Source organism: Neophocaena asiaeorientalis, unplaced genomic scaffold (genome assembly GCF_003031525.2).
Source record: "Neophocaena asiaeorientalis asiaeorientalis breed wild unplaced genomic scaffold, Neophocaena_asiaeorientalis_V1.1 scaffold981, whole genome shotgun sequence".
NCBI lineage: Eukaryota > Metazoa > Chordata > Mammalia > Artiodactyla > Phocoenidae > Neophocaena > Neophocaena asiaeorientalis.
The window spans coordinates 315,684-327,282 of record NW_020171801.1 but is presented as its reverse complement, the minus strand read 5'-3'; the positions used below and the strand labels follow the sequence as shown (position 1 = coordinate 327,282).

Genomic DNA, 11,599 nt, shown 5'->3' with positions numbered 1-11,599 from the left:
CCCCTCTCCAAAACCCCACCCCTTCCCTGTAGGGACTTCTACCTGCTGCTTGGTTTCCTTTCCCCTGGGCTACCACATGGGCCTAGGATGGTGGTCATCTATCTGGGTTACCAGCACATGGTTCTAAATGGGATTTGATGAGACCCAGCTTCTTGAAAGGTTATCTCGAAAACAGAGAGGGAAATGTTAACTGGACAGATGGGAGGAGTGGGCACCAGAAGGAAATACAGGGTTACCCAGAATGGCAGAAATCTAGGTTCCCCAGAGTGGAAAGAGAGAGGAGACATTCAACAAACAACAGATATTTATTGAGCGCCTATTATGTGCCAGGCACTGTTCTAGAACTACCCTCCAAAACAAAAGAAAAAAACAAGACAGAGGCAGAAAACGCAAATCTGAGGGAGAGGAAAATTTCCGCAGAGGAAATTCTGCGGCTGAGGAAGGTGGAGGGGACTGAGAAGCCTGCGGTGGTGGGGACTTGGCCTTAGGCCTCCTCACCGAAACCTTCCTCCTCTTCTGCGGTGGCGTCCTGGTACTGCTGGTACTCGGAGACGAGGTTGTTCATGTTGCTCGCAGCCTCGGTGAACTCCATCTCGTCCATGCCCTCACCTGTGTACGAGTGGAGGAAGGCCTTCCGGCGGAACATGGCAGTGAACTGCTCTGAGATGCACTTGAACGGCTCCTGGATGGCTGTGCTGTTCCCAGTGAAGGTGACCGTCATCTTGAGGCCATGGGGCGGGATGTCGCAGACGGCCGTCTTGACGTTGTTGGGGATCCATTCCACGAAGTAGCTGCTGTTCTTGTTCTGCAGGTTGAGCATCTGCTCATCCACCTCCTTCATGGACATCCGCCCACGGAAGACAGCAGCCACGGTGAGGTACCGGCCATGGCGGGGGTCACAGGCAGCCATCATGTTCTTGGCATCGAAGACCTGCTGGGTGAGCTCCGGCACAGTGAGGGCCCGATACTGCTGGCTTCCACGGCTGGTTAGAGAGGTAAAGCCAGGCGTGAAAAAGTGGAGACGTGGGAAGGGCACCATGTTGACTGCCAGCTTGCAGAGGTCAGCATTGAGCTGGCCAGGGAAGCGGAGGCAGGTGGTGACACCACTCATGGTGGCCGAGACGAGGTGGTTCAGGTCCCCGTAGGTTGGCGTGGTCAGCGTGAGGGTGCGGAAGCGGATGTTGTAGAGGGCCTCGTTGTCAATGCAGTAGGTCTCATAGTGTTCTCCACCAGCTGATGGACGGAGAGGGTGGCGTTCTAGGGCTCCACCACGGCGTCGGACACTTTGGGTGAAGGCACCACACTGAAAGTGTTCATGCTGCGGTCAGGATACTCTTCACGGATCTTGCTGATGAGCAAGGTGCCCATTCCAGAGCCCGTTGCCCCCGCCCAGCGAGTGGGTCAGCTGGAAGCCCTGCAGGCAGTCACAGCTCTTGGCCTCCTTCCGAGCCACGTCCAGGATCGATCGAATCGACCAGCTCGGCCCCCCCTGTATAGTGGTCCCTGGCCCAGCTGTTGCCTGTCCCAGACTGATCAAGAACAAAGTTTTCTGGTCTGAAGGTCTGACCAAAAGGACCTGAGCGAACAGAGTCCATGGTCCCGGGTTCTAGATCCACCAAGATAGCACGAGGAATATATTTGCCACCTATGACTTCACTGTAGTACACGGAGATGTGGTCCAGCTGCAGGTCGCTATCCCCATGATAGGTGCCAGTGGGTTCAATGACATGTTCATCCCTGGTCACCTCCCAGAACTTGGCACCAATCTGATTGCCACACGGAATGGCCTGGATGTACACAATTTCCCTCATTTTAAAATTTATTGTAATCTTTTTGCTCACCTCAAAGTATGTACGGGGCAAGAAAATGATATGTAATTAGTTTTTCTCTGCTGCTGGTCGCAGGCTGGAAGGATGGGACGGGGCCTGGAGGCTGGAGCAGCGAGGTCCGAACGCGGAGGCAGGAAGGTTCTGAGAGCTGTGCTAACTTTTAGTATGCATTATCTCATTGAATCTCTCACATCAAGGCTATCAAGTAGAGACTATATATCCCCCATGTTATTGATGAGGACATTATTTCTAGCTCTGACAAACTATGATTTAGGTATCATTATCCGTATTTTACAGGTAATGAAACTGAGTCTTAGAAATATAAGGTAATTTAGTTGCCCAGGGTCACCCAGCTAACAATTGGCAGAGTCCAATTTCCAACTCAAAGCTACACTCTCTGATGCACTGCCTCTTTAAGAAAAACAGCCATACATTGCCTGAATGCAAATCTTACACTCCTAAATGCCCATGATCATAAACAAAATTAAAATGCTATAATAAACTAAGAAAATGACTAATAACAGATGTGGCAAAAGGTAGTTATCCTTAATATGTAAAGAGCTAATACAAATTGAAAAGAAAAACACTCTGACCCCAATGGAAAAAGAGATCGAGGTCAGGTACAGCAGTCCACAAAAGAGAAAACATGTGTGTACAGGTGTGTGTACATGTGTACACACATATGCAATATACATATATGAGACTGGAGGGAAAAAGCCAAAGCATTAACAAGTAATTCTTAGTGGTGAAATTATTAAATCATTTATTTATGACTTTATACTTTTTGTGTTTTTCACATTGCCTACAATGAGTATATTTTAGTTTTATGATCTGAGAAAAATGAAAGCTAGTCATGTTGGCACCGAATAAACTTGGTCTCATTGTAATTGCTAATCTTGCGCTCCACTGTCCTCTGGAGGTTCGCATTTGCATTTGACAAATTTCTCTGGGACAACATTCATTCATCCACTCGTTCTTTCATTCATTCATTCATCCAGCTAGTGTATTTATTGAGCATCTACTAGTGTGTAGCCAGGCAATAAATAAGTAAAATATGCAGACATGGGCTTTGCATACAAAAAGCTACATAAGAAGACAGACCTTAAGCAAATTACGTGATTAATTAATCATTAACGGTGCCTAAGATCTCCTAAACTCTACTTATTCCTTTCACCTCTGTTTAGGCTAGGTCAAATGATCCCAATCCACTGAAAAAAATCTATCTACCAGGTTTTTATTAATAGTAAGAGGGTGATGTCTTATGGAACAAATGAGCAAGGCATTTAATACGGATACTGTCTCCAATTAAATTTTTAATTGAAAATTTTATTGAGATAATTGTAGATTCATATGCAGTTGTAATAAATAATACAGAAAGATACCATGTATTTTGCCCAGTGCCCCCGATGGTAATGTTTTGCAGAACTATAGTACAATATCACAACCAGAATACCGATATTGATATAGTCTACCTATCTTATTCAGATTTCCCCAATTTTACTTGTACTCATTTGTGTGTACACGCATGTGTGTGTGTATATGAGTATTCAGTTCTATGTAATTTTATCAATTTGTAGGTTCTTGTGACAATCACTACAGTCAAGAGACAGACTAGTTCCATCACCGCAAGGATCTCTTGTGTTGGTCATTTACAACCATACCCACCTTCCTCCTCCATCCACCCCACCCCATCCCTAACCCCTGGCAGCCACTAATCTGTTCTCCAGGATATACACATGGGCAAAAGATATGAAGAGACATTTCAGGGAAGAGGATATAAAGATGACAAATAAGCACATAAAAATATGTTCGACATCATTAACCATCAGGGAAATACAAATTAAAACCACACTGAGATGTCACTAAACACCTATCAGAATAGCTAAAATTTTTAAAAGTGACAACACCAAATGGTGGCAAGGACGTGGAGAAATTGGATCACTCATCCATTGATGATATGAATGTAATATGATACAGCGACACTGGCAAAACTAAACACGCCTACACATGAAACATACAAAGTTATAAACCAATGCTACCTCAATTTAAATGTTTTTCAAAAATATTAAACTCTACAAATCTAACCACTCAAAAAAAACAACAACTAACCATGCAGTTACCATACAGCCCAGCAATTGCATCCGTGGATATTTACCCCCAAATAACTGAAAATTTAAGTTCACACAAAAACATGTACGCAAACGTTCATAGCAGCTTTATTTGTAAAATCCCAAACTGTAAACCCAAGTACCCTCCACCAAATGAATAGACAAACAAACTGTGGTACATCCATACCATGGAATACTATTCAGCAATACATACAACGTCCTGGATGAATCTCCAGGGCATTATGCTTAGCCAAAAAAGCCAGTTCCAAAAGGTTATATGTCGTATTATCATTCCACATATATAACATTTTTGAAATGCAATACATTGTAATTACTTGTTTTTTTGTTTGATTCTCCTTCTCAAGCTCTTTGACAAAACCATCTTTATAAGTCAATAGTTCAAATGATTTTGGCAGTTTCCATTATAAGGAGTATATCATGTTTGGTTATCAAATCCATCTTGCTGTGATCTACACCCAATATAATTATATCATAGATTTTCAAGGGGCAGAGAGAATTCTAACTGCCAACCATAACTATCTCCAACATACGGATGAAAAAACTGAGGTTCAGAGAGGGTAAATGTTTTGCCCAAGATTGCACAGCAAGCTCCTAGTATCAGGACCACAGAGATATCCTCACTCTCGGCAAGAACTCTCCTCTCCGCTGCTTCACTCCAACACTTCTACTTGGGTGCAGTGCCACTGTTTTCACGGTTTTCCTCCTACTGCCCAAGGCACTTCCTTACCTTGTGAAGAAGCCTCTGCTGCTGTCAATCTGGACCCTTGCTGGAGATGCCAAGTGAAAAAATGTACATTCAGTACAGCCTTGCTCAGTTTGTGCTTGCTTGGCAATGATAATGACGATGGTGGCGACAATGACAACCGCTAACATTTATTGGGGGCTTACTGTGTGCCAGGCGCTGTTCTATTGGGTTGGCCAAAAAGTTCGCTCGGTTTTAAAGTAAAAATATGACACATTTTTCATTTTCACCAGGAAACTTATTGAACAACATATGCACCCTTTTGTTTCACTATCTTCTGCCACTTTTCAGGCAACTTCATAATTCCATCTTCCCAAAACTTTTTATCTTTTTGAGCAAAGAACTGTTCCAGGTGCCTATTACAGTCTTCCATGGAATTGAAATTTTTTCCATTAAGAGAATTTTGTAAAGACCGAAATAAATGGAATTCCGAAGGTGCCATGTCTGGTGAATACGGCGGATGAATCAGAACTTCACAGCCAAGCTGTAACCGTTTTTGTCTGGTCATCAAAGAAACATGCGGTCTTGGCGTTATCCTGATGGAAGATTATGCGTTTTCTGTTGACTAATTCCAGACGCTTTTCGTCGAGTGCTGCTTTCAGTTGGTCTAACTGGGAGCAGTACTTGTTGGAATTAATCGTTTGGCTTTCCGGAAGGAGCTCATAATAGAGGACTCCCTTCCAATCCCACCACATACACAACATCACCTTCTTTGGATGAAGACCAGCCTTTGGTGTGGTTGGTGGTGGCTCATTTCACTTGCCCCACATCTCTTCCGTTCCACATTATTGTACCGTATCCACATTTCATTGCCTGTCACAATTTGTTTAAAAAACTGGAACGTTTTTGTTACATTTAAGTAAAGAATCGCATGTGGAAATATGGTCAAGAAGGTTTTTTTCGCTTAGCTTATGTGGAACCCAAACATCAAAGTGATTCACATAACCAAGCCAGTACAAATGATTTTCAACACTTGATCTGGATATGTTGAGTATGTCGGCCATCTCCTGCGTGGTATAACATTGATTGTTCTCAATTGATGTCTCAATTTGATCGCTATCAACTTCAACTGGTCCACCCGACCGTGGAACATTGTCCAGAGAGAACTCTCCAGCGCGAAACTTCACAAACCACTCTGACACGTTTGATCAGTCAAAGCACCTTCTCCACATACTGCACAAATCTTTTTTTTTGCATTTCAGTTGCGTTTTTACCTTTCTTGAAATAATAAAGCATAATATGCCAAAAATGTTGCTTTTTTCTTCCATCTGCAATATTAAAATGGCTACACAAAAATTCACCAATTTTGATAAGCTTTTTTTTTTGATGCACGCCGATATGACAGCTGTCACAATACAACCACCAAAATTGTTTCGAATGAAGCTAAAGACAACTAAGGGCTACTAGAGTCATCTTATGGAAAAAAATGAACGAACTTTTTGGCCAACCCAATACATGCTTTACTTGTATTAACTCATTTAATCCTTACGACAACTGTACAAAGTGGCTGCATAGGGCTCTTGATTAATAGTACTTCTTCAACCATTTTCTTTTTCTGTGCGCCATGTTGCACCAGTGTCCTCTGCTGTGTAGGGAAAGCCTCTCTTGAGGATAAGTCCAGAAATCATGGTGATTTAACCTGGTATTTGCTCCCCCATCCTCTGACATTACCCCACAAGACCCCTGTGTTTTCAGAAGTAAGTAGAAGGTTCAACTGTGACAATCATAGCCACACTCTTGGATTGCTGATCCCCTAGAAACCTGTACAAGGTAAATCCATGAGGTGATCCCAGCTACTGCTGTTCCTTCTTCGTGGGAGAACTGTCTGGGTGTAAGGCAGGAGCCCGACACAGTGGTTGAGAATCTCAGCTCCACCACTTCTTAGTGCAGGCCCTGAGGCAAGGTACTTATTCCGAGCCTCACAGTTTCTCCATCTGTATGACAGAGATAATAACACTCACCTTGGAGGACTGCCGAAGGGATTGGAAATAATGTATATAAAGAGCCTGACACATCGAAGTCTGTCAAGCGTGGCTAGTGTTGGTATGACATGTGTGCAGCCACTCATTTGTCAATACAACCTGTTCCCTCTCTTCCTCAGTTTAAGACTTCCTCTACTTGAGAACGTTCTTCTTTAAGATCACCAAACCTGGAACTCCAGATCGTTGTTAAAGACCTACATGACCATCCAGTGATGGTACTTGAAACACACGAAGTTTACTGGGAGAGGGAATGGATGTTGGGTATTTCTTTTTTGCTTTAGCTGAATCATCTCTTTTTTGTGTTCTCCCTGGTCTGCTTTAGGCTGCTATTGTCATTCCTGGCTTTCAGCAGTTCTAGAAGATGCTACAATTCCTACAATCCCCTGTTCTTGATCTTAAATTCTACCTTCTTCCACAACATCCATCTGAAGGCTTTGCTATTGCTGTTTCTAAGCTACTTTATCTCTCAGCATCTTGGTCCATTTTCTCTTCACACTGCTTCCTCAAATCCCCTTTCTTCATTGAAGCTGATTCACCCATGCTGCTAATTCATTCAGCATTTATTGATCACCTACTTGGAGCCAGATAGTATTCCTAGCAGTAAGGATACAGGGATGAATCTGATGGACAAAAGCCCTGCCCTTATGGGGCTTGTGGTCTAGTCAGAATATCTACCTAATTTCTATCATTAATCTAGCCAAAATTTAAAGCAATTTTTACATTATGTATTATCTTGGAAATTTTCAACATTTGAGGGAAATGTTCTAATTTATAGGGCAATGCCAAAGCTATATCGGAGTCTTCAGTTTCCACAGTCCTGCTGCGTGCCTTTAACTTGTGCCATAACACCTGGAGCCAGGACCTTAAGGGACAAGGGAGGAGCCGTTCCTCACTTGCCCCTCCTGTCCCTACCTGGCCCACTCCTATTTGTTAAGCTTTGTGATTTCAGCCCTTGTAGTCCTCCCTCCACAGGCTGACTTGTCCCAGTTTGAAAACTGTATGACCCAGCAGCTCTTCAGTTTGGTGCGTAGAGAGCTCATTCTTGTCCCTGCTTCCTGGCTCTCAACCCATGACCTAAATCCTCGGTACTACTCTCGTGGCAAACAGATCCCTGGCTCCTTCTTAGGGATCATCTTTTTGATAAAGATCAGTCCTCTGTGTAGACTCCTCCCAGCTACTAAACCTCCCTCTTGGTTCAGGAGTGTTCACCATGGAAACCTCTCAGGGCCACATTGGACTACTGCCCCAAACTCAATGTCAGCAGGCCTATATGGGTAATAACTATGGTATCATCAACTTCTTCCTCCCTACATCCTTCCCCAGCTAGTGAAACATTCTTTTTCTCCCTCTTTTTTTTTCCTCAACCCCCCTTTCTTTCCACTTGAAATTAATCTTCCTAAATGTATAGCCCACATTTACTTTCTTGCCATACTCACTTCCTATATTAAACAGCGTTCTCCAGAGAAATAGAACCAATATAGATAGATAGATAGATAGATAGGTTATGGGAATTAGCTCGCGTGACTATGGATGCAGGTAAGTTCTACAATCTGCCATCTGGAATATAGAGAACCAGGAGAGTGGGTGGTATAATTCAATCAGAGTCCAAAGGTCTGAGAATCTGGGAGGATGGGAGGGAAGGCACTGGTGTAAGCCCCAGAGTCTGAAAGCCCAAGAACCAGGAGCTCCAGTTACTGACGGCAGGAGAATATGGATGCCCCAGCTCAATCAAGAACGGACAGCAAGTTAGCCCTTGCTCCACGTTTCTGTTCTATTTGGGTCTTCAGTGGGTCACATGACCTCACCCACATTGGTGAGGGTGGATCTCTTTACTTAGTCTACTGAGTCCAATGTAAATATCTCCCATAAACACCCTCACAGACACACTCAGAAATAAGGTTTTACCAACTTTATAGGTATCCCTTAGCCCAGTCAAGTTGACACATAAAATTAACTATCATGCTTCCCAATCACCGGTTCAAAGTTAACTTAGATCCTACAGGTCAGTCCTCCTCCGAAAATGGTCCCACCCAGACCTCGAAACACCTCCTTGCTGCCAAATCATTTGCATGTTTGGCAGCCTGGAAACTCTCCTCACTTCATTCCCATGACACCACACTCCTCTTTTCTTTCTTCCTATCTGACAAATCTTTCTAATTCTTCTTTGTAGGCTTATCTTCCTCTACCTTGCCCTTAAATTCTGGAGTTCTTGTTCCTGTCCTCAGCCCATTCCTCTTCCACTCTACTCATCCCCCCTGGGTGGTCACATACATCGCCATGGCTTCAGTTACACCTATGTATCAGTGATTCCCAACCTCCATATGTAGCCCAGATACCATTCCTGAGCTTGAGACATGCAGCTTTGTATTAGTCAGGAGGGAACAGGTTACAATTTTGCTTTAAACAACTCAAAAACCTCAGTGGTTTAACATAAGTTGATTTCTTACAAATGCTGTATGGGAAATATAGATCCAGTAACATTCCAAAGCACTGTCCTCCAGCATTCAGGCTGATGGAAATGCCATTATCCTGTACCTACACATGATCGGATACTCAGCCAGCTTGGTCAGTGCAACAGGGGAAGACAGACTGGAGAATTATACTGCTAAATAAATACTTTGGCCCAGAAGCAACTCACATTATTACCACTCACAGCCCATTGGTTAGAAGTAGTCACAAGATCCCATCTAACTTCAAGTGGAATCCTCCAGTGTGCTGATAAGAATAGGAGGACCAGATATGGGTGAACACTACAAGCCTTTATGAAAATATCCAACAGAGTACTAGATATCTCCATGTTACTGTTAAATCGGCACATAAAACTGAATATGTCCAAAACAGAACTCTTGCCTATAGCACTGCCCTGGATCCATAACTATTCTCTCTGCCTCCAGTCTTGCCCTTTTCCTATGAAATCAATATACTCTCCACCTTACATTCATAAAGATCTTTCTTAGACACAAATGTGATTGTGTCATTCTCATGGTTAAAACACCATTCAGTGGCTCCGTGTTGCTCAAGATGTGGCATCAAGGCCACGATCTGGCCTTCACCACCTCTCCAGTCTCGCCTCTGTCCCCTTTCCTCTTGGGCGCCATCCCAAGCTCCTTGCAATTCCTTGAGCACACCATATTGTCCCATATGCCCCACACCTTTGCACATGCTGGTATGCCCTTCCTTGCCACTCCTTGGACCGTCCTTTGTACCAGCCTGACTCCTTCTTACTTTTTAAAACTCAGCTCAGCCATCCCCTCCTTGATGAAGCTTTTCCCTGAAATCCTGTGCTTACTCCATTTACGCAAGAAATAGGTCCAGAGTCCATGAAGTAAGTTAGATCAGTGAACTAAGCAAAATATCTGCATAATAATAAAAAAATTTATTCACTGATGATTTAGCTCTGTATCTACAGCTGTACTATCCGATATGGTGGCTATTTAAATTTATATTTATATTTAAATTCACATTAAAATAAGACATTTAGTTCCTTAGGCATGTAGCCACATTTCAAGTGCTTAATACCGTATGTGGCCAATTACTACTACACTGGACTGTGCGAATATAGAACGTTTCCATCGATGCAGAAAGTTCCATTGGACAGTGCTGCTCTAGACCATGCTGGACACTTTACATATACTATCTCATTCAATTCTCAAGGCAGCCACATGAAGAAGGTGCCCTTTGTTTCAAAGGAGCCCCATTTTACACAGATGAGGACGCTGAGATTCAGTCTGAGAATGGCAGAAATGAGAGTTCAGCTCAGGTCCATCCAATGCCAGAGTCCATGCTTTTTTCCACCACTCCACAGCACTCCTCAGTAAAGGTTCAGGAAGCCAGGCTAGAGGCGGGGCATAAACAGTCCAAAGGCAGGCAAAGTAGAAGAACCAAAATGTCACTAACTCCTCTATGGAAGGTCTTTTCAGACAAGGACACCACGTGCATGTCTTTCTGCAGCTGTAACTCCAGGCTTCAGAGTATAGATTTGCCCGAGCTCACGAGCTAAGAAAACCAGGCACAGTGAGCCGCAGCACGGGAGTTACTGACATTGTTACTGTTCGTGTGTTTCAATTAAATATATTTTGGGGGACTTCCCTGGTGGTCCAGTAGTAAAGAATCCACCTTCCAATGCAGGGGACGCGGGTTCAATCCCTGGTCGGGGAACTAAGATCCCACATGTCACGGGGCAACTAAGCCCGCACGCCACAACTACTGAGCCCACATGCCTCAACGAGAGAGCCTGCGTGCTGCAAACTACAGAGCTCACGCACCCTGAAGCCCGTGCGCCACAACTAGAGAGAAGCCCGTGAGCCACAACAAAGAGCCGTGCCACAACAAAAGATCACGCGTGCCTCAACGAAGACCCTGCATGCCACAAATAAGACCTGACGCAGTGCTTGCTTCGGCAGCACATATACTAAAATTGGAACAATACAAAGAAGATTAGCATGGCCCCTGCGCAAAGATGACACGCAAATCTGTGAAGCATTCCATATTTTTTGTGACCACCTAGAGGGGTGGGATAAGGAGGGAGGTCCGCCTGCCAATGCACCAGACACGGGTTCAAGCCCTGGCTAGGGAAGATCCCACATGCTGCGGAGCAACTAAGCCCGCGAGCCACAACTACTGACCCTGCGTGCTGCAGCTACTGAAGCCCACGTGCCTAGAGCCCGTGCTCCGCAACAAGAGAGGTCACCGCAATAATAAGCCTGCGCACTGCAACGAAGAGTAGCCCCCGCTCGCCTCAACTAGAAAAAGCCCATGCACAGAAACGAAGACCCAGCACAGCCAAAAAGAAATAAATAAATTTATTTAAAAAAACAAAGACCTGGGCTTCCCTGGTGGCGCAGTGGTTGAGAGTCCGTCTGCCGATGCAGGGGACGCAGGTTCGTGCCCCGGTCTGGGAAGATCCCACATGCTGCT

The 11,599-nt window shown here is 44.3% G+C and overlaps 1 non-coding gene and 1 pseudogene across 1 annotated transcript; one reads left to right on the top strand and one right to left on the bottom strand.

The window, feature by feature from the left end:
• Positions 1-484: 484 nt before the first annotated feature.
• LOC112397126 (tubulin beta-7 chain pseudogene) lies at positions 485-1,826 on the bottom strand (annotated as a pseudogene).
• Positions 1,827-11,069: 9,243 nt separating this feature from the next.
• On the top strand, positions 11,070-11,176 carry LOC112397210 (U6 spliceosomal RNA). Its single transcript, XR_003002766.1, has one exon. It is a non-coding gene; the product is annotated as a U6 spliceosomal RNA (small nuclear RNA).
• Positions 11,177-11,599: the final 423 nt, after the last annotated feature.